This window comes from Agelaius tricolor, unplaced genomic scaffold (assembly GCF_023055355.1).
Source record: "Agelaius tricolor isolate 1412-34295 unplaced genomic scaffold, bAgeTri1.0.p SCAF_93, whole genome shotgun sequence".
Classification (NCBI taxonomy): domain Eukaryota; kingdom Metazoa; phylum Chordata; class Aves; order Passeriformes; family Icteridae; genus Agelaius; species Agelaius tricolor.
Window position 1 is genome coordinate 467748 of NW_027269353.1, and position 12118 is coordinate 479865.

Sequence of the window (12118 nt, forward strand, 5' to 3'; positions counted from 1 at the left end):
AGGCAATGGTGCTCCAATCATTTTCCCCTGTCCCAGCCCAACCAGGGCTGTCATTAATCAGGAGCTGTCCCCGGCTCGGGGGCTCTGCCAGCGCCGTCCCTGCCCAGGCAGATGGGCCTGACAGACCAGGCTGTGTGCTGGGCTCAGGCTGCTCTCATTAAAGTCACCTCAATCCTTTGTTAGGGTGACTCTCAGCTGTGCCCCCCACCCTCAGGAGTGCTGGAGGTGCCTTCAGCATCCAGCCTGGGGTTGGGGTGCTCTCCATGTGCCTGGAGTCTTCAGGAGCCCACCAGGACATTCTTTATTGTTGTAGTTGAGACAGAGACAATACAAAGCAATCCATTTCATTTCCAGAAGGCTTCAAACCCTGTTTTTATTCTAGCATGCATGCTTGTTCTACATTCTTACAAAGCTCCTAAGTTTAGACTTTACTCACTGGTCACGAGAGACAAGCAAAATGCTTCTTGGAATAAGCAGTTACAGGTTTTTCCTATTTATCCTTCTTTCTTTCATGGTTTCTATGTCAACAACCTTGGTAGGGAATTCTTTCAGGGGTAAACATGGATCCTTTTGTCAAACTTCTCTGTGGCTCACAGAAGTTGGCTGTAAAACCTCTTCCACACTTTGTAACTTTAGTATTGAGTCATCTTTTACAATTGTTCTTCTTTTTGATTTGAGGGAGCTCACTGAAAGTTTTGTGTTTATGCTGGATTCCAAGGGAGACGTGGACAGGAGCTGTCCTTGGATCAGGACATCTCCTCCCTCGGTGGAGGGAAGGAAAGAGCCAAGGCTGAGGCAGGAAACAGCCACTGCTTTTAGAAGTAAAGCTGAAAGCAACAAATAGGCATTATCAACTCATTTGATGCTTTTCATCAAAGACTGAAGGATGATCAAAGAGCCATGAAGGGAGGCAAAGGTTCAGGTGTGTAGTGGAGCAGAAGGAAGTCTGTGACTTCATTCCAGACGAGGCCAAATGGATGCTGAGCTTGGCTTTCAAATTCCTTTTAGGGACCTTATCATCAAAGGGGTATGGGGACAGCCAAAGTGATACAGAGACTCCATCATCAGAAGGCATGAAAAAGACACCTTATTATTAGAAATTTGCAGTTCTTAGAGAAACAATGGTGGACTAAGACCTGATTAGCCTTTAGGAATCTTCTCTCACACTATTGCTGAACTATGAATAGCACACTCTGGAGAACCATATCTATAAACAATGGTTACAGAAAGAGAGATGATAATTGTTTGAATTCTTTCCTCTAAGTTTCCCACAGCTTCTAAAAGCCTGGGAGAGCTATGCCTCTCTCTGTTCAGAGGATATGGAATTACTGCAGGACCTGTCTTGGCCACAGCACTGAGCCCCTGCAGAAAGCCCACAGTCACCTTGGTCAGGAGCAGGAGCATGTGGGAGGCAGTTTTTGGTAGTGTTCATGTCAGATGCTTTATCTTAACCTGGAGTGGGAAAACCTGGGGCTGTAGAGGTCAAAACTGGAGATGAAGTGGTGCCTCCTCCAGGCAGATGGGCAGGTTTCTGTCCAGTGTTTCTTCCATCTGATTCTCTGCTGTGGAAAGGGTAAATGGTGAAATGGTCTTTGAGTAAAACTGAGAAATGGGGAAGACTCATTTAAAGCTTACTTTGACATTTTCCTTCCATGTTCTTTGTGTTTTGAGGGTTTTTCCAAAGAATTTCATCACTCTGTGTGTGTGTGTGTGTATGAACACAGAGCATTTTCCAGGTAGGGCTGCCCTCCAAACACATCCAGCTGCATCCAGAGGGCAGCCAGAGCCTTTGGATGCATCTGGGGCTGCTCATCCTGATTTCTGGGTTTGCACTGAAGCTGCAGGAGTTCTCATGGGTGCAAAGGCAACCTGAGCTGTTCTACTGTAAGTACTGGAATTTAGGATGAGTATGGGGAGCACTTGGGAGCTCTTGAGTTGTGTAAATCCCATGGTCATTTTATTGTGGTTTCAACTGGTTTGTTTTAATATCAAAATTCAGGGCAGTGAAAGTTCTTATTACTGTAAATTGATAAAAGTAAACTGCCAGTTTACTTGCTGGAAAATCCTGTTTCCTTTCAGTTGAGGAGCTGCTCTGTAGCTGCCCATCCCTTTCCCAGCACACACACCACTAACCCCATGTTTTGTTGTTTGGCCAGAGACCTGCTGACATAGCTCCACTTGGGTTTGGGTTTGGATTCTGTGCTAGCTTGCTAATTGCATGTTATTTAACTTAGGTTTGTAAGCCTTTGCTTCCAGAAAGCAATGATGCTTCTAAAAAAATCCAGCTCTGCTTTCAGCCTGTAAGTTTGAGCCTGCAGAGGAGTGGGATCACTGAAACACTGACTGTGCATGTGGAGTGATAAAGAAGTTGTTTTCTGTCTTTAAAAAGAAGCATCATACCCTCTGACAGACTGATAGAGTGCACTAGAATTTAAGCCATTAAATCTACTTATCTGAAATATCTCTGTCAATTTTCCTTTTGAGAAATGATGGGATTAAGATAATAAATGCAGCTTTGCTGAATAATAGGGAAGCAGCATATGGATTGTAGGTCTTTGAATGCACTTAGCAGCATGTGTAATTCTGTGTATTTCCTGGGAAACAAAAGAAGGATGCTCATTGATCCACAGAGTCTTGTAATGTGCTGCTCCTGTGAAATGCTGGGTGAGCACAGAGGAGCAGCACTGGTGGGCAGGGGAATATTCATTGTTTGGGAGGGGATGGATGGAAACAGGTTGGGAGTCATGTGAATGCTGAACTGGCAATGCTGATGGTTCTGGAGAGCTGCAGGAACGAGTGGCTTTGTCATGGCAGGTGATGGATGAGCCCTGGCAGTGCAGGCTGGGCTCCTGCTGCCTGTGGATCTCCTGCCCACCCCCTGTTCTGTCCCTGTGGGATGCAGAGTGCAGGGAGCTGCTCCAGCTGCAGACGTGCCCCAGCTCCCACTCTGAGCTGGGCACGTAGGGGCTGCTGATGGCAAGGTGAGAAACAAACCTGTGGCCTAAAAAGCAGGGGAAAAGTGGAGGGGAATGTGTCCCTGAGCCAGCCCTGAGTGCCAGCAGGAGCTGTCACAGAGTGCAGCTTCAACACACCTGCAGCACCTGCAGCAACAGGAACAGGCTGAGTGTCAGGTGATGCTGTGGTGAGTCTGCCTTGGGGTGGGATGGGATGGGATGGGATGGGATGGGATGGGATGTGGCCAGGCTGGGGTGTGTTCATGGTGTGCTCACCTTGGGGAGGGTTCATTCTCCCCTGCATCACTTGCACAGAGCTGCTGGGAGCTGGTTTTGGAGGACAGTGGTAGAGCTGCTGAAAGGACACGTGAGATTCAAACACAGGTTACACCTGCAGCTCAGGGTTACTCCCCAGCCTTTGTTTTCCGTTGTTTTTCAGCAGGGTGGTCTCCAATGCCATGGGAGGATACCTGGGGACCTGGGATGTCTGTGGTCCCTGGGGGGGTCCTGCTGTGGGGAATTGTGCAGGGTGTCTCTCTGGGCTGTTGGCTGGGATTTTGCTCACCCAGAGAAGAGCAGTTTGCCTAACTCAGGTACTCCCAGTGCTCCATTTACAGCCATCAGGGAACCTTTCACATCATGTGAAAGTGCTTTGGGATTTGTGGCTCTCACAAGCATCATTTTCTGTGCAGATGATGCACAAACAAAAAGGGAAAGCTGCTGCTGGCCAGGGACACCAGTGAGGCCTCCTGGTGGAGAGCAAGTTTGTCCAACCATGTTGTTGAACAAGACGTTTTCAAACAGTTCAGCTCTCAGATTACATTAGCAGGCTGGACCTTGGCCTCACAGGGGATTCAACATAGATCTGGAAGCTTTAATGTCTTCAAACTGAGTTATATACAATTGGCTGCTGCTATCACAATGCTCCTTCTCTTCCTTCTTTGGAAAACCCCAATTCCCATGCTGCATGTACGGGTTGGTTTTGTTTTCAGGGTTCTAAATTTGAGCTGCAAATAGTAGTGAAGCTTGTTAATAAACATCTGATCTTTGTGTAACTCTGGGAATAAGTGCAATTTAAATGATGGGCTTCACTTCTAACAAAGCCAAAACCACATCACTGCAATATTTTAATATGAAATCAGTTCCTCTGGCAAGATAGCACCTTGAAAAACAATGCTGAGTAGATGTTCAGCAGATAATAAATTCTAAACTGCTTCTTGTCACTGGAGTGGGTCCCTGATAAAGTTATTTTTCTTCCCAGAGTTCAGGGCTTGGGGGCTTGCAGATCCTTTGGAAAACCCAGCAGAAGTCTGAGCTGCATGAACACCAGGCAGTCACAGCAGTGAAATCCTAAACATCAGGGCCATTAACCTCTAGGTGTTGTTGTTGGAGTTAATTTAGCTCATGGCAGTTTTTGGAATTTAATTTTTCAAGGAACGTTCTCACTGTACAGGGTGTGTGTTACTACAAAACAGAAATTACAGCATTTCTGCTTCTGCAGGTCCCCCCATTGTTACTCCTGCAGACTGCTCTAGGAATGCAGGTCCCAAGTTTGCAAGCACAAATGGCTTTTATTTAATGTAATTCTGTTGCCCCTGCACAGAAATTCAATTTCACTTTTGCGCAGTGTTCTGAAATTAAGGAAGCCAGCTGAGCCTTGCTAGTCTGGCTATTTCCTCCTGGCTTTCAGTGTCATGTTGGGCTTTGTTTCCTGGACATTGTTTTTCTAACAGATCTAAAATCTCTTTGATATGCTGCGATTGTATTTTGATTTGGAAAGCATGCTGTAAAAATGAGTGTTTGGGCACACTTCTGTGTGAGTGACCTGGGCAAACAAGCTGTGCTCTGAGGACAGGCAGGAGCTGCTTTCCATTTCCAGTGCTGGGAGCACTGCAGACCCAGCCAGGGGTCCAGCACATTCTCAGCTTTGGGAATGCAATTCACTTCAGTCCCCAGCAAGGAAAGCTTTTTTATTTCTATGAGCAGCATTAAGCACGTGTTTAAATACTTCCTTGTCTAAATGGTTCATTAAAATATTTGGAACAAAATGTATGAGAAAACGAGAGGCAGGAATTCCATGGTATCCTTTAAGGCCCTTCCCTCTGAAAACTGCCTTTCCATAGGTGAGCAGTGCCAACTCTTTAAGCACAGCTATTAAATTGTCTGTCCAGCAGAAAGGCTGAATTGGAGGTGTATTTTCAGGTTGTGTCCAATGACTGCTACCAATGGAGCACTGATTCCCTCTGCCCCGCTCACCTACAGGAGAGGGGCAGGGCAATCCTGCGGGATCCTCTGGAGCGGGGCTGTTCCACTTTTACATCTGCACCGAGACAGCTTTGCTGAACTGGATGTGCTGGTGCAGCTGCCAGAGCCATTGCAGCTTCCCTGGGGGCTCCTGCCTGTGCTCCAGCCCTGCTGTGTCCCTGCAGGCTGGCCCAGGCTGGCCCAGGGTGGCCCAGGGACGCTGGCCCAGCAGGGAGGGCAAGCGAGCACCGCAGCGTCCATGGCTGGCAGAGGCTCCTGGCAGCGCCAAAGCCAGGGCCAGGAGGAAGGCAGGATTTCCCTGGGAGCCTGGCAGTGCCAAAGCCAGAGCCAGGAGGAAGGCAGGAGTGCCCTGGGAGCCTGGCAGTGCCAAAGCCAGAGCCAGGAGGAAGGCAGGAGGGCCCTGGGAGCCTGGCAGTGCCAAAGCCAGAGCCAGGAGGAAGGCAGGAGTGCCCTGGGAGCCTGGCAGTGCCAAAGCCAGAGCCAGGAGGAAGGCAGGAGTGCCCTGGGAGCCTGGCAGTGCCAAAGCCAGAGCCAGGAGGAAGGCAGGAGGGCCCTGGGAGCCTGGCAGTGCCAAGGCCGTGCCAGGAGGAAGGCAGGAGTACCCTGGGCCCTGGCAGTGCCAAGGCTGGGCCAGGAGGAAGGCAGGAGTGCCCTGGGAGCCTGGCAGTGCCAAGGCTGGGCCAGGAGGAAGGCAGGAGTGCCCTGGGCCCTGGCAGTGCCAAAGCCAGAGCCACGAGGAAGGCAGGAGTGCCCTGGGAGCCTGGCAGTGCCAAGGCCGGGCCAGGAGGAAGGCAGGAGTGCCCTGGGAGCCTGGCAGTGCCAAGGCTGGGCCAGGAGGAAGGCAGGAGTGCCCTGGGAGCCTGGCAGTGCCAAGGCTGGGCCAGGAGGAAGGCAGGAGTGCCCTGGGAGCCTGGCAGTGCCAAGGCTGGGCCAGGAGGAAGGCAGGAGTGCCCTGGGAGCCTGGCAGTGCCAAGGCCGGGCCAAGAGGAAGGCAGGAGTGCTCTGGGAGGCTGGCAGTGCCAAGGCCGGGCCAGGAGGAAGGCAGGAGTGCCCTGGGCCCCTGGCAGTGCCAAAGCCAGAGCCAGGAGGAAGGCAGGAGTGCCCTGGGCCCTGGCAGTGCCTGGGCTGGCTGCCATTGTTCATGTGGATTAATTACTGCAGGCCATGGCTGCAGGTCTGGTGAAGGCCGCTCCAGCCAGAGCGATGTCACTGAGGGGCTCCCTCAGATCCCTCCGAGTCTGGGAGGAGACCAGGCCCTTCAGCAGCTTCTGCTCCTGATACCCCAGTGAGAATTGCCCTCAGTTTGCTCCTTCAGAGCCTTTGCTGGGGGGGTCAGGTGAAGGAGTGTGACAGGAGCCAGGCTGCCAGGCCCTGGGTCCCTTGAGCTCAGGACCTGTGGGGATTTTTGGGAATGAGCCTGCCAGGTCTCTGCCAAGGGACATGAAGGGATGATTTTCTTTGAATGGCTGGATTATCATTTCAGTTTTGTTTCTGGGGGATGGGGTGTCCTGGCTGAGGATGATCCTTCTGTCTGTCCTCTCCTTTCTGCCTGTTGGGATTGGATGCTTTGGGCTTTCCTTCCAAATGGAGCACTGACACTGGGGTCCGTGCTGTGCCAGACCATCCTCAAGCAAGGCTGAAGATTTCCATTTAGTGAAGCTGCACTTTGGAGTACAAAGAAATAGTTTAGTCCTCCTTTGTATGTGAGCATGTGGAGCATCACAGCACCAGCCTGCAGCGAGCAGGTTTCCCTTTCTTCCGTGAGCTGCCAGCTCCTGGGAAGAAACTGTGCCAAGCAGCAGCAATTATTTGCTGAGCAACACCCCAGACAGGGTCTTAAATATTTAATGTGTTATTCTGCATTCCTTCCCTCAGTGTGAGAGGGATGCAGTGCTGCAAGCACCGAGGCTCTGACAGAGCTCAGAGCTGCCTTTTCCCCTCACACCCCTCTGAGCTGCTGTCTGCAGACAGCATATCTTTGTACTCTGATGCTCCAAGTGAATCTCCCTTCTTAGCCAAAAGATGATATATTTAAGCAGTCTTTATTTGGGATCAAGCTGGGGGTTTGCTTCAACTGCAATTATTTCATCTGTCACCACTGTGCGTTTCCGTGCCAGAAGAATATCTTGGCTTTTCTCAAATTGGATATTTTTCTGGCTGCTTGCACGATGTGTGCTTGTGCTGTGTGGTTATTTGTAGGCTCTGCCAGCAGTAAGGGAGTAGTGCTGGGGTCTCCTCTGTCCTCTGGTGAGCAGCTAATGAAGCAGTTGCAGCCATCTGCACTGATGGGAAGGGACTTTGCTGCCCCAGCTCAGCATTATCCAGGCAAATTGAGCCCGGAGGGTGGGGCTGCCCAGGGGACCCTGAGGAGGGCAGGCAGCTGGGCTGAGCCCTCAGAGTGGGGACTCCCCCAGGATTATCTCCTCAGCCCAGCAAGAGCCTCCTCAGAACTTTGCCCTCCACCATGAGGTGTAAACCCAAGGGTGAAGTGTGGGCACGGGGCTGGGCTGTGCAGTGACTGTCCCTGTTCATCCACCTCAGCCAGGGCACAGTTCTGGGTGGCTCTGTCACACTGGGGCTTGCTGCAGTCACAGGGACATCTTCCAAAGCCTCAGTGGTTCCCACTGTCACTGCTGCACACGGAGAGGCAGGAGCTGGAGGGCTCTGTAGCAGTCCCAGATCAGTAACACTCCTTGTTCTGCTGTCACTGCTGAGCTAAACACCTCTGGAGGTTTTCACTTCTGCAGTGTTCATTCCCTACCCTCTCTATGTCACACAATATAAGGAGCTCCATCTTGGACTATGTCCAAAATAATCTGCAGTTATACTGATTTTTGTGTTTACAAAAACCAGTTTCTTTCATCACAAAAAAAGCAAAATAAACCAGAGCTTTGGATCGTGGCTCAAGATGCCAAGAGCTAATTGTGTGTTTCCCTTCAATCTGCTAAACCATTGTGGAATAAGGTCTTTTAGACACCCAGTTGCTGGGAATGCTCTCTGCTCACCACACAGTGCCAATAACAAGAGCTGGAGCCTGTGGCCTTGTTTTGTGTTCCAGGACAAAACTCTTGACTAGAATTGTGTTTATAGTTTTTGTCTAATAGTTTTTGTGGATACCCAAAGCCTACTATCTGGATTTTAGACCAATGGTTTCTTGGAAATATTTGTATTTTCTTCTGCATGATGCACTGCAGAAGTGGGCTGGTCAATATTTCAATATTCCTGTGCTGATGGGCATAGATGGAAGCTCTGGGCAAGCTCCTCACCCAGGAGCTGAGGATATCCATACTTTGGATAATCCTTTTAGCCTTGACAGCAGTTGTTACTACCAACAATTGCACACATTCTTCAGGTTCCAGGCTGACCACGTTAGCAGTGAATAATCCCTGTGTGTGCCCAGTTTAGTTCCAGTTCATGCCACCATTCCTCTGCCTTTCCCTGAAATGCCAGGAATGTGCATGGTTCAGCTGAGTCACGGTGGAACTGGGGCAGATTCCTCCACTGCACACCTGGAAGGACCTTGCAAACTCCATGGAAACCAACTGGAGATACAAAACAGCCCCCAGGGTGGTTTGGAGCATTCCCTGAGAATTCCAGGCAGTTCTGCAGTCTGTGCTCTGTCTCAGCTCAATTTTCACTCAAAGCCTTGGGCACAGTTCTGCAGTTAATGTACTTTGGGATTTTTTTAAATTATCTTTATTAATACCAATGGAAATTATACATATATAGATGAGTCTATTATATTTAACAATATCTTTTTAATGGCTTCATCATTAGATATTGTCTGTGCTTCTTTCTGGGCTACAAATGCCCTGAGCCAGTGCTCATTAGGAATAAACAGGAATGTCAGACCTTCCAGCTCACTTTGTTCACAGCACTGCACTATTTTATTTTCCTGTCCAGTCAATTTGTTAAAAAGCAGAACAAAACTAACAAACCTTATTTTGAAGTAACCTAAATGAGATATATTTTTATCATCCCCGAAGTGACCCCATGTGCAATGAGATGTTTGGTTTGCTGCAGCTTTAATGACATTGTGTTCAGAATCTGGGTTATTTTTATATTTTTAATTAATTTTCCATCTTTGAGCAGTTTGGAAAGAAACCAAAAGACTTAAATGGGATTTTAGCTGGAAAGAAAGAAGGGGAGTGATGATGTGATTATACTATTCTGTAAATTCAATAAGAATTAACTAACTTTCTGTACCCTAAATCCAGATCTTTTGGTAGAATTTAAATTTGATTTCTCCTGTTTCTGCGGGGTGGGGTTGTGGCCACTAAATGTTGGTTTTCATGTTGTCAGACTGCTCCTGAGATTTTCCACAGTTCCAGGCTGAGTCTGGGCTGGGTGGCCAGGTAAAAAGGCTGGGCTATAACAACTGTGGGGGTGTAGCCCTCCTGTGTGGGGCTTGTTTTCCATCTTCTACCCACAGTGTGGGGATCTGTCTCATCCAGGGAGTTTCTCCACATCAGCTCCAGAAGCTTCTCCTGTCTTTGCCACTGTTCCTGTATCACCTAAAACAACCATACAGAAGTTGCACCAGGGGAGGTTTAGGTTGGATATTAGGAAATATTTCTTCTCTGAAAGGGTTGACAAGCAGTGGCCCAGGCTGCCCAGGGCAGTGCTGGGATCAGCACCCCTGGAAGTGCTCAGAAAACATCTGGATGTGCTGAGGGGATGTGGTGGGATGGATCTGGCAGTGTCAGGGGAACAGAGTCATCCTGGAGGGCTTTCCCAGCCTTGATGAGCCTGTGGCTTGTGACCCTAAGAGGGGTATTTTTGCTGAAAGCTGTGGTCTCAGGTGTATTTATATATATAGAAATATATATATTATTTATATATATTAATATAGAAATATATTATATAGTATTCATTAATGTATAATAATATATTATATATAATACTTTATTTATTATATATTAAAATACATTATTTATATATTAATATATTATTTTTATATATTAAAATAGGTGTATTTATGAACAGAAATACACATGCCTCTCCTGACTGAGGGTTTGGGTGCTGGGGAGTACCTGGGATGCCTGACTTCAGAAAGGAGAGCCAGGATTCCTAATGAAGCTGTAATCCTGCTCCTGGGGATTGTGCAAGGAGTCCCCAGGTCAGGAGAGCTCAGTGTCACCAGGGCTGGGGCTGGGGCTAATCACTGCTAATTAGCATTTCCTCAGTATGCACAGCACACCCCTGCTGCACAAAGACACTGTCTGAGAAACATTTATTCATAGCACCAAGGGCCAAAACTGCTCCCAGCAGATTTTTTCTGCAAGTCTGGGTTAAAAGCAAGGCAAAGCCCCACTGAGTGAGCAGGCTGGCACCTCCACAGCACACGGAGGGAAGCAGGAAACTGAATTATAAGTGAATGAAGTTCACCCTTTTCCATGGTTAAACCAACACCCAGCCACAAGGTTGGCATATGTGAGCCACCCCCTCAAAATTCAGCACCATTCACAGACCCTGAGCTGGGGAAGCAAACAAATTGCAGGGTGGCAGAAGCTCCCCAAATCTATTTTCATGCTTTAGTGCTTTAGTTAAAAGCTATTTGGACAATATGGTTTGTTTCCATTTCTGTACAGCTAATTCTTGCTGCTTTTGTGGCCTCCTCCCTTCACACCACCCTGTTTATTTCTGTAAACCAATTAGGAATCTTGGGATTCAAAGTAAAGATTTGCCATTGATCTATGAATGGCCACTGTAAATATAATTAATGCAATTCTAATGTGAATTTTATGAACCTCCACAGACTGTACATGTTTATGGCTCTGTGAGCAAAGGCCATTTGTGTAAGGGATAGAAATGGATGAGTGTAAGTAACCATTTAAAAATGATGGGGCTTTGGCTGATGTTTTATTACAGCCTGTGAAAAAAACTGGCTTCACCCTCAAAATATAACTCTATGTTACATATATATAATGTTGTTATAATAAACCTGGAGTCATGCTCAGAGAGAGCAAGGGTGGTTACACCACACTGCATGCTAAATATTGCTGCTCAAAAGTCAGCATAATTAGAGAACTTCTTCAGTTCCTACAATTACCTGAACTCTGTGCTGCAATAATTCTGCAGGACAACTCCACAGGTGCCTTTTTGGGTAGAGAGCAAAAAGCCCCTGAGTGTAAAAGTCACTCAGATACAGAAGGATGGACTGCTTTTAGAATATTGAAAATTGATCAGATTGTGGCTTATTCAGACAAATGTTTTTCTAATTCCTTCTTCTCGAATCTAGGAAAGGGCGATGGTTTTGTTGGTTGGGTATTTTTATTTACTCTCATGTTTAATGGCATGCTAAGTACTCTGAAATGCCAGTAAGAAGGAAGAGAATGTAAAGTCATTGATATTTAAGGACATAGAATTTTTGAATAGTTCATGCTTTAATTTGGTTTATACTTTAATCTTTATAATTTTATTCTTTTGCTGTCACCTCAGGACTTCACTGGAAACAGGAAGCAGCGTCTCCACTGACCCACTCAGGTACTGTAGCAATCATAGCTGCTAGCTGTAGGTCTGAGCTGACAGAAATGCCCTGTTCTGCACCAGCTGCTCATCTCACAGCTTCACCTTGCCCTGCCCAGCCAGGTACTGACCTGATGGCTGGATATTCCTAAGAGTGGATAATTTGCTCTTTTCTGGGATTTCCACTTGAAATTCAGTTCTGGCTTCCAAGCCTGGGTTTGTTCTGGGAGGAGCACCAAGGGGAGGGACAGAAGGCGTGTCTGTGCACAAACCACCTCTCTGTCAGGTTTTTACAACCTTCATGCTGCCAATATCTGACCTGTCCTGTCCTGGGAGGTGTGTGCTGCCTTGGGGACAGTTGTGTGGAGATGTCGCTGGTGTTTCTGTTGCTCAGCATTCTGATAAAAGCACCCACCCTTCAGGGAGCTCTG

The 12118-nt window shown here is 47.9% G+C and overlaps 2 protein-coding genes across 3 annotated transcripts in view; both read left to right on the top strand.

Moving 5' to 3' along the window:
* LOC139585857 (IQ motif and SEC7 domain-containing protein 3-like) overlaps window positions 1-11684 on the top strand; it is a 158965-nt gene extending 147281 nt beyond the window's left edge. The window contains exon 5 of the transcript XR_011677384.1: window positions 11661-11684. The gene's annotated coding sequence lies outside the window, so the exon portion shown is untranslated. The remainder of the gene's footprint in view (window positions 1-11660) is intronic.
* The window catches only part of IQSEC1 (IQ motif and Sec7 domain ArfGEF 1), a 141314-nt gene continuing 140856 nt past the window's right edge, over window positions 11661-12118 (top strand). For both annotated transcript variants that reach the window (XM_071418852.1, XM_071418853.1), the window contains exon 1: window positions 11661-11705. The gene's annotated coding sequence lies outside the window, so the exon portion shown is untranslated. The remainder of the gene's footprint in view (window positions 11706-12118) is intronic.